This window comes from Orcinus orca, chromosome 11, assembly GCF_937001465.1.
Source record: "Orcinus orca chromosome 11, mOrcOrc1.1, whole genome shotgun sequence".
In the NCBI taxonomy this organism is placed as follows: domain Eukaryota; kingdom Metazoa; phylum Chordata; class Mammalia; order Artiodactyla; family Delphinidae; genus Orcinus; species Orcinus orca.
Genome location: NC_064569.1, coordinates 49,619,442 through 49,636,931, shown reverse-complemented (window position 1 = coordinate 49,636,931; position 17,490 = coordinate 49,619,442). Strand labels below are relative to the sequence as shown.

The 17,490-nt window shown below is 37.2% G+C and overlaps 1 long non-coding RNA gene across 2 annotated transcripts in view; it reads right to left on the bottom strand.

Moving 5' to 3' along the window:
• Positions 1-15,824, bottom strand: part of LOC117203945 (uncharacterized) — a 28,930-nt gene extending 13,106 nt beyond the window's left edge. For both annotated transcript variants that reach the window (XR_004486919.2, XR_007469980.1), the window contains exons 1-3: positions 15,379-15,824; positions 7,798-8,025; positions 3,065-3,141 (exon numbers count right to left, since the gene is read on the bottom strand). This is a non-coding gene — a long non-coding RNA (uncharacterized LOC117203945). The remainder of the gene's footprint in view (positions 1-3,064; positions 3,142-7,797; positions 8,026-15,378) is intronic.
• Positions 15,825-17,490: the final 1,666 nt, after the last annotated feature.

Below are 17,490 nucleotides of genomic sequence, written 5' to 3'. Positions count from 1 at the left end.
GGTTCCAATTGCTACAGAGGGTGATCTGTCCATCTTGGGTTCTGTCTAGGTTTCTGGTCACAGACTAGGAGTATCCATATTAATAAGTCTCACTCTTGCCTGGATCGTTCCAATACAGTTCCTTGGATCGGATCGCAAATTCAAACCCCCGCTCTGCCAAAGCATCAGATTAAACTAGGCAATTCTCCTCAGCTTTGCATCCCTGTCTCTTGTAGTCATTCCCCACAGATCAAAGTATGATAGAAACTTAGTTCACAAATCTCACACAGTAAGTAGGGCCATATTGGTATCCTGGTACCTCCCAACTACATGACCACCCTAGGATGTAACCAACGTTCCTAGAATTTCACAGGTGTATGTGGTAAACAGAAAAATGTTCCCCCAAAGATGTCCATAGCCTAACCCGTACTAACTCCCTCCACAGCAAAAGGAATGTTGTAGATGTGATTGAGTTACTTAAGGATCTTCAGCTGGGAAGAGTATCCTGGATTATCCAGGTGGCCCCAATATAATCACAAGGGTTTTAAGGGAGACGTAGGAGGGTCAGAGTCACAGAAGGAGATGTGGCAACAGAAGTATAGGTATGTGACTGCAAGGGAGAGAGAAAAATTTGAAGATGTTGTGTTGCTGGCCCTACAGATGGAGAAAGGGACCATAACCCAAGGAATGTAGATGACTTTTAGAAGCTGAAAAAGACAAGGAAAGAAATTCTCCCCTAGAATCTCCAGAAGGAACATAGCTCTGCTAAAATCTTGACTTCAGCCCATAAGACCCATTTCTGACTTTGTATTTCCAGAATTTTAAAATCATAAATTTCTCTTATTTTAAGCAATTACATTTGTTGTAATTGTGTTACAGCAGCAATAGGAAATTAATACTGTTGCCACCCTATCACTGGGTGATAAATAATGGAATGAAGTGGTTCCAGGACAGCAAAATGAATAACACGTGAGTACAGGTCTTGTAGTCACTCTTTCGCTCTTTTAACTAAACTTTGTACCAGCACACCTCAAACATATTGCAAGTTCGGTTCTAGACCACCACAGTGAAGCAAACATCGCAATAAGGTCAGTCATATGAACTTTTTGGTTTCCCAATGCATAAAAAAGTTATGTTTACACTATATGTTATGTTCCCAATGCATAAAAAAGTTATGTTTACACTATACTGTAGTCTATTAAGTGTGTGATAGCATTATATCTAAAAAACAATGTACACATACCTTAATTTAAAAATGCTTTACTAACACAGCATTGTAAAGCACCTATACTCCAATAAGAATTAATTTAAAAAATAAAAAAAGCTTTATTGCTAAAACATGCTAACCATCATCTGAGCCTTCAACAAGTCATAATCTTTTTGCTGGTGGAGGGTCTTGCCTGGATGTTGATGGCTGCTGACTGATCATGGTGGTGGTTTCTGAAGGTTGGGGTGACTGGTAATTTCTTAAAATAAGACAACAATGAAGTCAGTCACATCAATTGACTCTTTTTTCACAAATGATTTATCTGTAGCATGCAATGCCGTTTGATAGCATTTTACCCAGAGTAGAACTTCTTTGAAAGTTGGAATCAATCCTCTCAAAACTTGCTGCTGCTTTATCAACCACGTTTACATAATATTCTAAATCCTTTGTTGTCATTTAAACAATTTTCATAGCATCTTCACCAGGAGTAGATTCCATTTCAAGAAACTGCTTTTTTTTACTTATCCATAAGAAGCAACTCCTCCTCTATGAAAGTTTTATCAGAGCTTATAACAATTCAGTCACATCTTCAGTCTCTACTTCTAATTGTATTTTTCTTGCTATTTCTACCACATCTGTAGTTACTTCCTCCACTAAAATCTTGAACCCCTCAAAGTCATCCATGAGGGTTGGAATCAACTTCTTCCAAATTCCTGTTCATGTTGATATTTTTACTCCTTTCCATGAATTGTGAATGTTCTTAATGGCATCTAGAACGATGAATCCTTTTCACAAGTTTTTCAATTGACTTTGCCCAGATCCATCAGAGGAATCACTATCTATGGCAGCTATAGCCTTATGAAATGTATTTCTTAAATAATAAGATTTGAACGTTGAAATTGCTCCTTGATCCACAGGCTGCAGAATGGGTGTTGTATTATCAGGCATGGAAACAATATGAATCTCATTGTACATCTCCATCAGAGCCCCTGGGTGACCAGGTGTGGTCAATGGGCAGTACTATTTGAAAGGAATCTTCTTTTCTGAGTAGCAGTAGGTGTCAACAGTGGGCCTAAAATATTCAGTAAACCATGTTGTAAACAGATGTACTATCATCCAGGCTTTGTTGCTTCACTTACAGAGCACAGGTGGACTAGATTTAGCATAATTCCTAAAGGCCCTAGGATTTTCAGAATGGTAAATGATCATTGACTTCAACTCGAAGTCACCAGCTGCTTTAGCCCCTAACAGGAGCGTCAGCCTGTCCTTTGAAGCTTTGAGGCCAGGCCTTGCCTTCTCCTCTTTAACAATGAAAGTCCTAGATTGCATCTTCTTCCAATATAAGGCTGTTTTGTCTACATTGAAAATCCGTTGTTTGGTGTAGCCACCAGCATTCATTAGCTTAGCTAAATATTCTGGATAACTTGCTGCAGCTTCTACCTCAGCACTTGTGGCTTCACCTCGCACTTTTATGTTATGGAGATGGCTTCTTTCCTTTAACCTCAAAAACCAACCTCTACTAGCTTCAAACTATTCTCCTGCAGCTTCCTTGCCTCTCTCAGCCTACATAGAATTGAAGAGAGTTAGGATATTGTTCAGGATTAGGCTTAAGGAAATGTTGTGGCCGGTTTGATATTCTGTTCAGACCACTACAACTTTCTCCATATCAGCAATTAGGGTGTTTTGCTTTCTTATCAGTCCTGTGTTCACTGGAGTAACACTTTTAATTTCCTTCAAGACCTTTTCCTTTGCATTCACAACTTGGCTAATTGGCACAAGAGGCCTAGTTTTGACCCATCTCATCTTTTAACATGCTTTCCTCACTAAGCTTAGTCATTTCTAACTTTTGATTTAAAGTGAGAGACGGGCAACTCTTACCTGAACATTTGGAGGCCATCGTAGGATTATTAATTGGCCCAATTTCAATATTGTTGTGCTTCAGGGAATAGGGAGGCCTGAGGAGAGGGAGAGAGACAGGCGAATGGTTAATTGGTGGAGCAGTCAGAACACACACAACATTTACCGATTAAGCTCACTGTCTTAAATGGGTGCAGTTTCTGGTGCCCCTAAAACAATTATAATAGTAACATCAGAAGTCACTGATCATAGATCACCGCAACAAATATAATGATAATGAAAAAGTCTGAAATATTTCAAGAATTACCAAAATGTGACACAGAAACATGTAGTGAGCAAATGCTATTGGAAAAATGTCGCCTATAGACTCGCTCAACGCAGTGTTGCCACAAAACCTTGTTTGTAAAAAACAAAACAAAACAAAAAAAACCCCAGCAATACCTGCCAAGCACAACAAAACATGGTATGCCTGCCTGTATTTGAAATAATTTTAGCTCTACAGAAAAATTGTAAAGATAATTTCAGAATATGCTCCCATGCCCTCCCATGCAGTGGTGCCGGGGGCCAAGGGCAAGAGGAGAGAATTGTCTAAAAAAGGGCATGGGGAAAGTTTCTGGGGTGAGATGTTACATTATGATTGTGGTGATGGTTATGGAACTGTATACGTTTGTCAAAGGAAATTGAGTTGAACGCCTGAAATTTGTTAATTTTATATGTAAATTATATTTCAATAAAATTAATTTTAAAATATTTAAAGGTGGCCAAAAAATACAAGATTTAATGTTTGTATTCAATTTAATTTTGGCCACACTACATGGTTTGTAAGATCTCAGTTTGCAGACCAGGGATGGAACCTGGGCCCCAGCAGTGAAAGAGCCGAGTCCTAACCACTGGACCACCAGGGAACTCCCTGTATTTACTGAATTAATTCCTGCTAAGTATACTGTTTTCATAATTATGATATTATTTCGTTTTTATGCTCACCTTGTTAAGTAAAAAGAAACTGTATAGTGAAAAATAACTTATGAGAAAAATAGAAAATCAAGTGGAGAAATCTCTCAGGAAGTGGAACAAAAAGGACAACATAGTACAAAAAAAGATGCATATTAATCACATGGATGAAACTTGAGGGCATTATGCTAAATGAAATAAGCCAGTCACAAACAGACAAACACTGTGTGATTCCACTTACGACATATCTAAACTAGTCAAATTTACAGAAAGAGAAGATCCCAATAGGGGTTACCAGAGGCTGGAGGGAGGGGGAAATGCAGGGTTGTTGTTTAATTGGCATAGGCTTTCAGCTCTGCGAGATGAACAACTTCTGGAGAGCTGTTTTACAACACTGTGAATATACTTAATATTACTTAACTGTATACTTTACAATGGTTAAGGTGGTATGTTTTATCTAATGTTTATTTTTATATAACAGTTAAAAATAATTTTTTTAAATCAAGAAAACAGGAATATCCTTTACTCCAAAAATTCCGTTTGTAAAACTTTATCCTACAGACATGCTAACAAGATCCCAGAGGCCTATGTGTAAATGTATATAAATGTTTATATACACATTTGTGCATAAGTATATATAACTCAACAAGGAAACAACCTAAATGTCCATCAAGAGAAGAATGGCTAATTAAATAATGACATAGACAGCAAAATATCAAAATGTGGTGAAAATGAATTAATTACAGTCATACAGACAAACATGAGTAAACCAGACATACAATTTTTTTTTTTTTTTTTGCGGTACGCGGGCCTGTCACTGTTGTGGCCTCTCCCGTTGCAGAGCATAGGCTCCGGACGCGCAGGCTCAGCAGCCATGGCTCACAGGCCCAGCCGCTCCGCGGCATCTGGGATCTTCCCGGACCGGGGCACAAACCCACGTCCCCTGCATCTCAACCACTGAGCCACCAGGGAAGCCCCAGACATATAATATTGAGTAGAGGGACTTCCCTGGAGGTGCAGTGGTTAAGAATCCACCTGCCAATGCAGGGACACGGGTTCAATCCCTGGTCCGGGAAATCCCACATGCCGTGGAGCAACTAACCCCGTGCCTGCAACTACTGAGGCTGTGCTCTAGAGCCCGTGAGCCACAACTACTGAAGCCCGTGCGCCTAGAGCCCATGCTCTGCAACAAGAGAAGCCACGGCAATGAGAAGCCCGCGCACCGCAACGAAGAGAAGCTCCTGCTCGCCGCAACTAAAGCCCGCATGCAGCAACGAAGACCCAACACAGCAAAAAATTAATTAAATAAATTAATTAATTTTAAAAATGTGTAAAAAAGACATTGGGTAGATAAAGCAAGACATAGATGTACATATAGAGGAGGATACCATTTTCATAAAACTCAGAAGCCACAAAGCTAAACAATATATGGTATGAGAATATATACACTCAATTCAATTTTGATTCAACAAATGTGTTTTGAGTAACTACTATATTCCAAGCAGAGTTCTAGACACCAAAGATAGAGGCAGCAGTAAACACAAAAGACAAAAAACCTGCCCTCATGGTGTTTACTTTCAAGTGATGGAACAGGCAACAAACAAGATAAGTAAATTAAACATGTAACAAAGTAGAAAGTGAATCTTAAAGGAAGGGGCTAGGAAGTGGTAGGGAGATTAATTAGATAGGGTGGCCAGGGAAGGCCTCTCTGAGAAGATATATTTGAGGGAAGACTTGAACAAAGCGAGGAGTTAGCTGTGCAGAGATTTGGGGAGAGCGCCTTCCAGACAGGAGACACAGCAGATACAAAAGCCCCAAGGTCTGAGTGTGTTCAGAGAAGCAAGGTTGAGAGAGAGGGGTGGGACCAACCATGTGATATTGTAGGGTTTTTCTCTGAGATAGAGAGCTATTATGCAAAGATCTGACTTCATGCACCATCTGACTTAGGTTTAAACAGAATTACTCAGGCTGCTGTATTGAAAGTGGACTGGAAGGGGGCATGGATGGAAACAGGGAACCAAGTTAGGGGGCTACATTGGTAATGCAGGTGAGAGATGGTGGCTTGAAATAGAATGTTGCTGTGGTGGTGAATTCTGGATATGTTTTTAAAGGCAGAGCCAGCAGGATTTGCTGACAGATTGGATGGGAGGGGTAAGACTAATAATTCAAGAGTGACTCCAATACTTTTGGCTTCAGGAACTGAGTGATATATATGTGGTAAGACAAATAACAACAAAAAAGGGAGAGATGACAGCAACAAACTTGAGTGCAGTATTTTTCTCTGGAGGTTAGTAGGGGTTAAGACTAGGGAGGATCCCACATGCAACTTCAAATATTGATAGTGGTTGAGTTCTGAGATTGGATAAAGGGTTCCATGGTGTTTATTTTCTTCTTCTTCTTTAAACTTACATAGTCATTATATAAATATTCTTTTATAAGTATCAAACACTACATACTTTTTTCTAAAAATAACAATAAAATCCCAACAGTAGATAAAAGTGAAAATATAAAAACTAATCACATGTAGGACTATTTCCTAAAATAATTAGCAATGTGCACAAGGGTTTATATACAAGGAGATTCCCTCTTCCTCATTAGAAATAAGAGTAATACATTGGGGGAAATAGAGGAATGGTTAAACTATGACACAATAGAATATTATGCAGCCATTAAAAACCATATTTTCAAAGCTATTTACATGGGCGCTGCTCCCCTATTTTAAGCAATAAAGCTATGTGGCAGGATGATACTTATTGTACTATATATATATATAAAGAAAAGAGACTGGATATTTGAATGTAATTATAGAACTACATATAGATCTAGCATACTAGTTTGAATGAAGTGTGGCTGTGAGTTACAAAAATACACAAAAAAAGTGACTTTAACAAGATTGAGGTTTACTTTGCCCTCATGTAAACAGAATTCCAGCTTGGGACGGTTGTTCCAGGGTAATCAGAGACACAGGCTCCTTGCATGTGATTGTTCTGTAACCTTCAGCACGGGGCTTCTTGCAGTCTAAGCTGGCTACTCCAGCCCTAATCATTATGTTTGCATTCTAACTACGGGAAAGGAAGAGAAGGAGATGGAAGGGTATTTCCCCGCTTCACGAAAATCTGCTAGAACTTTTCATCATTGCACTTGTAGCCCATTGGCTAGAACTTAATTTCTATGGCCACACCAGGCTGCAAGTTGAGGTCATATGCTGAGCTAAAAGCTTGAGATCTTACTATATAGAAAGAAAAGGAGAACAAATCCTGGGAGACAACTCTTAGTCTCTGTCACATCCAGTGTGATTCCACTTTTCTTAAAGACAGAGACAGCCAGACCAGAAAGTTGTAGAGCAAAATATGAGTGCTGGTTATCACTGGTTGGTAGAATGTTGGACAATTTTTGCTTTCAATCTTGTATTTTTCAAATTTTTAATATATAACATGTACTATTGTTAAATATTAAAAATAAAATACTTAGAATTAAGAAGAAACTATATAACAAAAACAAGGAAATTGAAGAGTATTCTTCTCTGTACCAAATCTGTTTGTTTTAAGGAATGTTTAGAAAGCACCAATAAAGACTATAGAAAGCACCTTGAGTGCTAGAGGATAATTTCCATGTTGAATAGAAACTCAAAACATATCTTTTGTAAAACAAGTATCAAACAAAGGGATAAAAGGTAAGTTCCTTGGAAACATTCAAGAACCCCAACTTTTTAACACAGTTGAGGTGGGTCTGACTTTTGGGAAGGCCCCTGTTGTGACAGCTGTGAGTGCAGAAAGCCAAGAGATTAGAAAGCAAGGTCATACCCTTGGCTTAGCCGTTCACTGTCAACTGGACATGTCTTCCTAATGTCCACAGTCCCTGAAGAGTGTGGTTCCCTGGGCAGTCCAATATAGCCTTCACCCTGGTCTTTGCAAACTTCTTCAGTAAAAACTCAGGGAATTTAAATGAGAAGCCCAAGATTGCTGGTGAGGCCTGATGTCTTGGGAGTGTAAGTTTTTCCATCCATCCCTGTCTCCAGTTGAAATTATCTGCTGAATATAAAAAGGCAGAAAATTTTGTTATTTGGACGTCTAAGGAGGGGCTAAATCCTTGTGTGAAAACAAAATCAACATTCATGATCAGTAGAAACTTATTCCAATTTGCCAAATTGGAATTGTTTTAACATGACAATACCAATAGTCATTTTTGCTATGTAACAATTATACAGCTTAAAAATTGAAAGAATTCCACAGAACAAATTAAAAGAACTTTTTTTTTTTAAACTAACTTATGGTTACCAGGGGGTAAGGGGAGGAGGGATAAACTGGGATATTTGGATTGACATATACACACTATTATGTATAAAGTAGATAACTAATAAGGACCTACTGTAGAGCACAGGGAAGTCTACTCAATAGTCTGTAATGGCCTATATGGGAAAAGGATCTAAAAAAGAGTGGATATACGTATATGTATAACTGATTCACTTTGCTGTACACCTGAAACTAACACAACATTGTAAATCAACTATAATAAAAATTTTTTTTAAAAAGTACTTTTTAAAAGTAGGTCTTAGAAACATTTGAGTAACTGCACTGATTTATACAGCTGGTCACTCCTGCCCCCTGCTGGCTAGAATTGGCTACAACCAGACTATCCCAGGTTAACCGTACTCATACAGTAAGTTCTTCCTGTACTTTGGGAAATCTCTTAATTTCCTTCAAGAGGCATACACACAGAGACAGAGGAAGAGAGGGACAGAGTCAGACAGAAAAAGAGAGACAGAAACACAAAGAATAGATAGACACAGAATACCTTGTGTTCCTGCCTTCCCCTCCCTCTTTCTACCTTGTTGCACTGCAATAGCCTGCTCAAGTACTGATTTGTTTCATTATATTGTAAAAAGGGAGGGAAAATGCTTTTCTGATTCAAAATATAATCATCAGCCTAAAATAGTGCCTGGTACGCAGAAGGTGCTCAGTAGATATTTGTTGAGAGAATGAGAGGGAGCCAGAGAAAAAGTTGCAGAGGGATTGAGAGAGAGGAGGAAGAGAGACAAGACCTATTCTTTCAAGGACTCCTCCCACCTCTATTTGAGAGACAAATTTATATCAGAAATACTAACATCACAGTACATTGCAGACATAGGAAATAGGAACTCAATTAAGTTGGCACACACAGGTATTGACCTAAGCCTTTTACTATTATTCTTATATTTTCCTTATAATAATCCTATAAAATAAACACTATTATATCCACTTTAGAGATGAGAAGCCTCAGGCAGGAAGAGGTTAAGTTAAATTTCCCGAGGCTACTAAGTGGTGGGGCTGGGATTTCAACCCAGGAAGTTTGACTCCACAGTTCACGCTTTTAACCAGCAGCAAGGTGCCTCTTCAAAGGATGTGAAGAAGAGGGCAGAGCAGAGATAGAGGAAAAATCTATCGTTGGGAGTATTGTACCAATCCTTCCATGTAAGTCATCCGCCTGCTGGAGAATGATTTTATCAGAGATGACATAACTATAGCAGAGAACCAACTTCTTCAATCCAGTGCTTCTTACACTTGATCACTAAAGGAGAACTAATAGCAGAGGTGGATCAGAGTGGTTTAAAGGACCCGAAACAGTCTCAGGGGAGAAATTTCTTGTTAGTTTTCTATTATAGCCTAAAAATTCATTAAATCTTTCAACTTTCAACAACAGATAGTTTATCCAGACAGAAAATCAATAAGGAAATGTTGGACTTAAACTACATTTTAGGTCAGATGGACCTAACCGACATTTACAGGAAATTCCATTCAACTGCAGCAGAATCTCCTTCTCAAGCACATGTGGAACATTCTTTAGGATAGATCACATGTTAGACCACAAAACAAGTCTTAATAAGTTTAAGAAGATTGAAATCATATCAAGTATGTTTTCTGACCATGATGGTATGAAACTAGAAATTAATTATAAGTGGAAAACTGGGAAAATCACAAATATGTGGAGATTAAACAACAAGCTCCTAAAACCAATGGGTCAAAGAAGAAATCAAAGGGAAAACCAAAAAATATCTTGAGACAGATGAAAATGGAAACAACATACTAAAACTTAAGGAATGTAGCAAAAGCAGTTCTAAGAGGGAAGTTTATAGTGGTAAATGCCTTCATTAAGAAAAATGAAAGATCTCAAATAAACAGCCTAACTTTATGCCTCAAGGAACTAAAAAATAGAACAAACTAAGCCCAAAGTTAGAAGGAAGGAAATAAGGATCAGAATGGAAATAACTGAAACAGAGACTAAAAAGACAATAGAAAAGATCGGTGAAACTAAGAGCTGGTTCTCTGAAAAGATAAACAAAATTGACAAACTTTAACTAGATTCACCAAGAAAAAAAGAGAGTACTGAAATAAATAAATCAGAAATGAAAGAGACCTTACAAGTGATAGCACAGAAATACTAAAGATTGTAAGAAACTACTATGAACAATTATATGCCAACAAATTAAAAACCTTGAAGAAATGGATAAATTCCTAGAAACATACATCCTACCAAGCTTGAATCATGAAGAAACAAACAATCTGAACAGACTGATTACTAGTGAGGAGATTGAATTAGTATATAGCATAATGACAGAAGTAAGTCCTTCCTTATCAGTAATAATTTTAAATGTAAATGGATTACTCTCCAATGAAAAGGACAGAGATTGCCAGGATAGTATTATGTCAGATGGATAAATACACATGATCCAACTATATGCTGTCCGTGAGAGATTCACTTGAGATCCAAAGATACAAACAGGTTTCAAGTGAAAGGATGGAAAAAGATATTCCATGCAAATAGTAACCAAAAGAACCACTCCTGTTATGCTAATACCAGACAAAATGGACTTAAATCAAAAAAGGCTACAAGAGACAAGAAAAGACATCATGCATTAATAAAAGTTTAATACAGCAAGAAGTTATAACAATTTTAAATATTTACACACTTTATGAGAGACCATCAAAATATGTGAAGTGTATTGTTCTGTAACAGATCTCTAGGAAATTTTTCATTTTGGAAAACAGAAATTCCATATACACTGAGCAACAACTCATTGATTTTTTAAATAACCTTGCATTTCTGGGATAAACCCTACTTGGTTATGATGTACAATTATTTTTGTAAATTGCTGGAGTCCTATGCTAACTTAGTGTGTGTGTGTGTGTGTGTGTGTGTGTGTATTTCTGCATTTATGTTTATTGGGTTTGACAGGTTTTAGTATCAAGTGGCCTTATAAAATGAATTGGAGGGTGTTCCCTTTATTTTCTGGAAGAGTTTGTGTAAGATTAGTGTTATTTCTTCCTTAAGTGTGTGATAGATAGAATTCAAAAGTGAAACTTCAAGCCTTTTGTTTGTTTGTTTTTCTGGTCAGTTAAAAAAATTTTTTATAGTTAGGTATAATTTATATACAGTAAAAGTAACTTTTTGTGTGTATACAACTATGAATTCTATGAACCTATTAATTAAATTAGTTTTCATTTCTCCCAAGTAAATACTTGGAAATGGGATTGTTGGGTTGTATGGTTAACTTTATAAGAAACTGTCAGACTGTTTTCCAAAATGGCTATACCATTTTTTCTGCTCTGTTCAATTTATTCTTTTTTAAAAAAATTTTATTGAAGTATAGTTGATTTACAATGTTGTGCTGGTTTCTTCTGTACTGACTCAGTTATACATATATATTCTTTTTCATATTCTTTTCCATTACGGTTTGTCACAGGATATTGAATACAGTTCCCTGTGCTATACAGTAGGACCTTGTTATTTATCCATCCTATATATAATAGTTTGCCTCTACTAATCCCAAATTTCCAATCCTTCCCTCCCCCTTGGCAACCACAAGTCTGTTCTCTATGTCTGTGAGTCTGTTTCTGTTTTGTAGATATGTTCATTTGTGTCATATTTTAGATTCCACATATAAGTGATATCATATGGTGTGTTTCTCTTTCTGACTTACTTTTTAATATGATAATCTCTAGGTCCATCCATGTTGCTGAAAATGGCATTATTTCATTCTTTTTGATGACTGAGTAATATTCCACTGTATATATGTACCATATCTTCTTTATCCATTTATCTGTTGATGGACATTTAGGTTGATTCCATGTCTTGGCTATGGTAAATAGTGCTGCTATGAACATAGGGGTGCATGGATCTTTTCAAATTATAGTTTTGTCTGGGTATGTGCCCAGGAGTGGGATTGCTGGATCATATAGCAACTCTATTTTTAGTTTTTTGAGGAAACTCCATACTGTTTTCCATAGTGGCTGTACGAATTTCATTCCCACCAACAGTATAAGAGGGTTCCTTTGTCTCCACTCCCTCTCCAGCATTTGTTATTTGTAGACTTTTTAGTGATGGCCATTCTGACTGGTGTGAGGTGATACCTCATTGTAGTTTTGATTTGCATTTCTCTAATAATTAGCAATGTTGAGCATCTTTTCATGTGCCTATTGGCCATCTGTATATCTTCTTTGGAGAAATGTCTATTTAGGTCTTCTGCCCATTTTTCGATTGGGTTGTTTTTTTGTTGTTGAGTTGTATGAGCTGTTACTATATTTTGGAAATTAAGCCCTTGTTGCTTGCATCGTTTGCCAATATTTTCTCCCATTCTGTAGATTGTCTTTTCATTCTGTTTATGGTTTCCTTTGCTGTGCAAAAGCTTGTAAGTTTGATTAGGTCCCATTTGTTGATTTTCATTTTTATTTCTATTGCCATGGGAGACTGACCTAAGAAAACATTGGTACAATTTATGTCAGAGAATGTTTTGCCTATGATCTCTTCTAGGAGTTTTATGGTGTCATATATTATGTTTAAGTCTTCAAGCCATTTTGAGTTTATTTTTGTGCATGGTGTAAAGATGTGTTCTAACTTCATTGATTTACATGCAGCTGTCCAACTTTCCCAGCACCACTTGCTGAGGAGACCTTTTCCCATTTTATATTCTTGCCTCTTTTGTCAAAGATTAATTGACCGTAGGCATGTGGGTTTTTTCTGGGCTCTTTATTCTGTTCCATTGATCTGTATGTCTGTTTCTGTGCCAGTACCACATTGTTTTGATTACTGTATAAAACGGCTATACCATTTTGCATTCCCACTAGTAGTGGTGTGTTCCACCTGCTCCACATCCTCACTAACACTTGGTATTTACTTTAGCTGTTCTAATAGGTCTATAGTAGTATCACACTGTGGTTTAATTTGCATTTCTCTAATGATTTATATTGAGCACCTTTTCATCTGTTTATAGGCCATCAATATATCTTCTTTAGTGGAATAGCTATTCAAATCTCTTGCCCTTTTTAAAAAAATTGAGTTGTTTCCTTCCTTACTGTTGAGTTTTGAGAGTTCTTTTTTATATTTTGGGTACAAGGTTTTTTTTTTACCAGATATATCAGTTGCAAAGATTTTCCTCCCAGTCTGTGGACTGCCTTTTCATTCTTTAACAGTGTCTTCTGCAGAACAGAAGTTTTACAATTTTTGTAAAGTCTAATTTATCCAATTTTTTCATTTCATATTATGCATTAGCTGTCATAACTATGATATCTTTGCCTGACCCATAGTCAAAAAGATTTTCTCTTCATTTTTCCCCAAAGTTTATAGTTTTAGATTTTTACCTTTTGATCTGTGATCCATTTTGAGTTAATTTTAGCATAAGGTGTAAGTTATGGGGTGGGGTTTGCTATTTTGCATAGGAATGTTCCATTGTTCCAGCACTGTTTGTTAAAATGACTATCTGTTCTCCATTGAATTGCTATTAAACTTATGTAAAAAATCAATTGATCAATCAATTGATCTATTTCTGGACTCTATTCTGTTCCATTGATCTTTGTGTCCATCTTTTACCAATACTGCACTGTCTGATTATAGGGGTTTTTTTTTTGGTTTTTTTTTTGCTGTACGCGGGTCTCTTACTGTTGTGGCCTCTCCCATTGCAGAGCACAGGCTCCGGACGTGCAGGCCCAGCGGCCATGGCTCACGGGCCCAGCCGCTCCGTGGCATGTGGGATCTTCCCGGACCAGGGCAGGAACCCGTGTCCCCTGCATCGGCAGGCAGACTCTCAACCACTGCGCCACCAGGGAAGCCCTGATTATAGTTTTATAGTAAGTTTTACAATCAGGTTGTGTGAGCCCTCCAACTTTGTTCTTTTTCTTTTTTTCTTTTTGGCCTCGTTGGGTCTTTGTTGCTGTGTGTGGGCTTTCTCTAGTTGCGGTGAGCAGTGGCTAGTCTTCATTGCGGTGCAGGGGCTTCTCATTGCAGTGGCTTCCCTTGTTGTAGAGCATGGGCTCTAGGTGCACAGGCTTCAGCAGTTGCAGCACACAGGCTCAGTAGTTGTGGCACGTAGGCCCTAGAGCATGTGGGCTTCAGTAGTTGCAGCATGTAGGCTCAGCAGTTGTGGTGCATGGATTCTAGGGTGTGCAAGCTTCAGTAGTTGTGGCACAGAGGCTCAGTAGTTGTGGTTCATGGTCTCTAGAGCACAGGCTCCGTAGTTGTGGTGCAAGGACTTAGCTTCTCTGTGGAATGTGGGATCTTCCTGGACCAGGGATCGAATCCGTGTCCCCTGCATTGGCAGGCAGATTCTTAACTACTGTGCCACCAGGGAAGTCCCCTCCAACTTCGTTCTTATTCAAAATTCTTAGGCTATTTCTTTTGATTTTCTATATAAATTTTATAATGATCTTGTCAATTTCTATAAAAAGTTTTGCTGGGATTTTGATTGAGATTGTGTAGATTCTATAGATCTCTTAGGATAAAATTGACAGCTTAACAATATTAACATATCCATAAATATGATATATTCTTTTATTTAATGGGTCAGAGATCATCAGTGTTTTATAGTTTTCACCATACAGTTTCAGCACATTTCTCTGAGATTTACTCTTGAATTTATACTTGATACTTTTACAAATGGTACTTTTAAAAATGATTTCCAATTTTCATTCCTTATATAGAGAAATATAACTGATGTTTTATACTGAATCTTGCAATCTTGTTAAACTATGTATAGTACTAGTTTTTGATATTCTTTGGGATTTTATATGTAAACAATGATGCTCTCTTTGAATACAGACAGTGTTATTTCTTCTTTTCCAATCTATGTGTCTTTTATTTCTTTTTCATGATTTATTACACTGGCTAGACCCTCCAACATGTGGGCACATTGAGAGGAGACATCCTTGATGTCAGGCAGAACACTGAACACTGGTTACCAATGTCAGGGGAGGTCTCCAACAACATGGAGGATAGCAAAGATCATTACTATGAAAATCACCAGGAATAGAAGCCCAAATACTTCCACTCACTTTCACTCCACTATACTTGGTAATGGAGTTGCCAAGGAAAACATAACACAGTCAAACACTAGGTGGAACAACAATTTTACTTACATGGAGAAGAGACAGAGAAAGATCAGCTCCAATTGTGTGCATTGGTTCCCTGTGGCCAGTGGGTCCCACCAGGCAGCCAACACAGGGCAATTAGCCTGCATGCACCCCTCTTGTGCTGTAGCAGAAGGACACCTCTTCCTCCTCCGCGGAGTCTGAAATAAACGAAGGCTGGAGAGTGCCTGAGAGTCATTGACGCATTGAGTATAAATACTTAAGCAGAACAAAGGAATACACATTGAGTCTGAAAAAGAAGATATTCCCATACAAGGTGATAAATCTGGCACTGACTGTATGGGTTCCTTATCTCTTGGTAAAGAAGTATTCCAGGCCCAAGCCCTGTTCTTCTGAAACTAGATGGAGGGGGGTCAACAGGCAGTGCACATTAGACTGCCTTTCCCAACATTTGCCTTGTTAGTCCTAGGGGGAAACCGTGGAATCTTTGATCGTTAAGTATGATAATGACTGTAGACTTTTTGTAGATGTCCTTTGCAAAATTGAGGAGGTTCCCTTCTGTTACTAGTGTTAAGGATTTTAAACTCATGAATGGGTGCTGAATTTTGTCAAATGCCTTTTCTGCATTTACTGAGATGGCAATATAATTTTTCTTTTCAAATTAGTTAAAATGGTGAATTATATTGATTGGTTTTTGAACGTTAGACTAGCGTTTAGAACGCTAAACGCTAAAACCAATCAATTATATTGATTGGTTTTTGAACGTTAGACTAGCATTCCCAGAACAAATCCCACTTGCTCATGGTGTGTGATAATACATCTTTATATATTGTTAGATTCAATTTGCTAATATTTTATTGAGGACATTTGTGTCTAGGTTCATAAAAGATATTTGTCTGTGGTTTTCTTGTATTCTTATTTTTCTGTTTTTGGTGTCAGGATAATGCTGGCTATGTGATTTAGGATATTTTCTCTTCTATTTTTTGAAAAAGTTTGTGTGTAATTAGTATTACTTCTTCCTTAAGTGTTTGGTAGAACTCACCAGTGGAGTCATTTGGACCTGAGTTCTTTTTGGAAGAGTTTTATATACTAATCCAATTCTTCTAGTAGCTATAGGACTGTTCAGGTTATCCATTTTGCCTTCAGTTAGCCCTTTTAGTTTTTCTTTTTCAAGGAATCTGTTCTTTTTACCTAAAGTCAAATTTATGGGTATAAAGTTGTTTGTTAATATTCTCTTATTCTTTTAATATCTGTATACTCTGTAGTGATGTCATCTCTCATTTCTGAAATTGGTCATTTTGGTTTTCTCTCTATTTTTCTTCATCATTATGGTTAGAGTTTATCAACTTTATTGATCTTTTCAAAGAATTAGCCCTATGGTTTTATTTTCTCAATTGTTTTTCTGTTATTCATTTTACTAATCTCTGCTCTTATCATTATTTCTTTTCTTCTGCTTGCTTTGCGTTTAATTTGCTCTTTTTTTTATAGTCTCTAGATAGAGGCTTACATGACTTGACACTATTCTTCTTTAGTAAACATTTAATGTTCTAAATTTCCCCAAAGCACTGCTTAAGCTGCATCACACACATTTTGGTATGTTATGCTTTTTCACTTCCATTCAATTCAAAATATTTTCTAATTTCCCCTGTAACTGCCTCTTGGACCCTTAGGTTATTTAGAAGTACGTTATAAAATTTCTAAATATTTAAGTTTTTTCCAGATAAAAAAAATTGATTTCTAGTTTTAATTTTATTATGTTTACAAAACATACTCGGTATGATTTAAATTTTTAAAATGCCCTTAAGGTTGTTTAATGGCCCAGAATATGGTCTATCCTGGCAAATGTTCCATGTATACTTGCAAAGAGTGTATTTGGGTGTTGTTAGGTGGAGTATTCCATAAAGGTCAATTAGGTCAGTTTGGTTGGTAGCACTATTCATGGCTACTATATCCCTTTTGATTTTCGGTCTACTTGCTCTACCAGTTAGGGGTGATGGTATCTTTAGTTATAATTGTAGATCTGTCCACTTTGAAATTAATATAGTTACTCCAGTTTTCTTTTGATTGGTGTTAGCACAGCACATCTTTTCCTTTTCATTTACATTTCACCTATCTTTATTTATTATTATTGTTATTATTTTTTGCGGTACACGGGCCTCT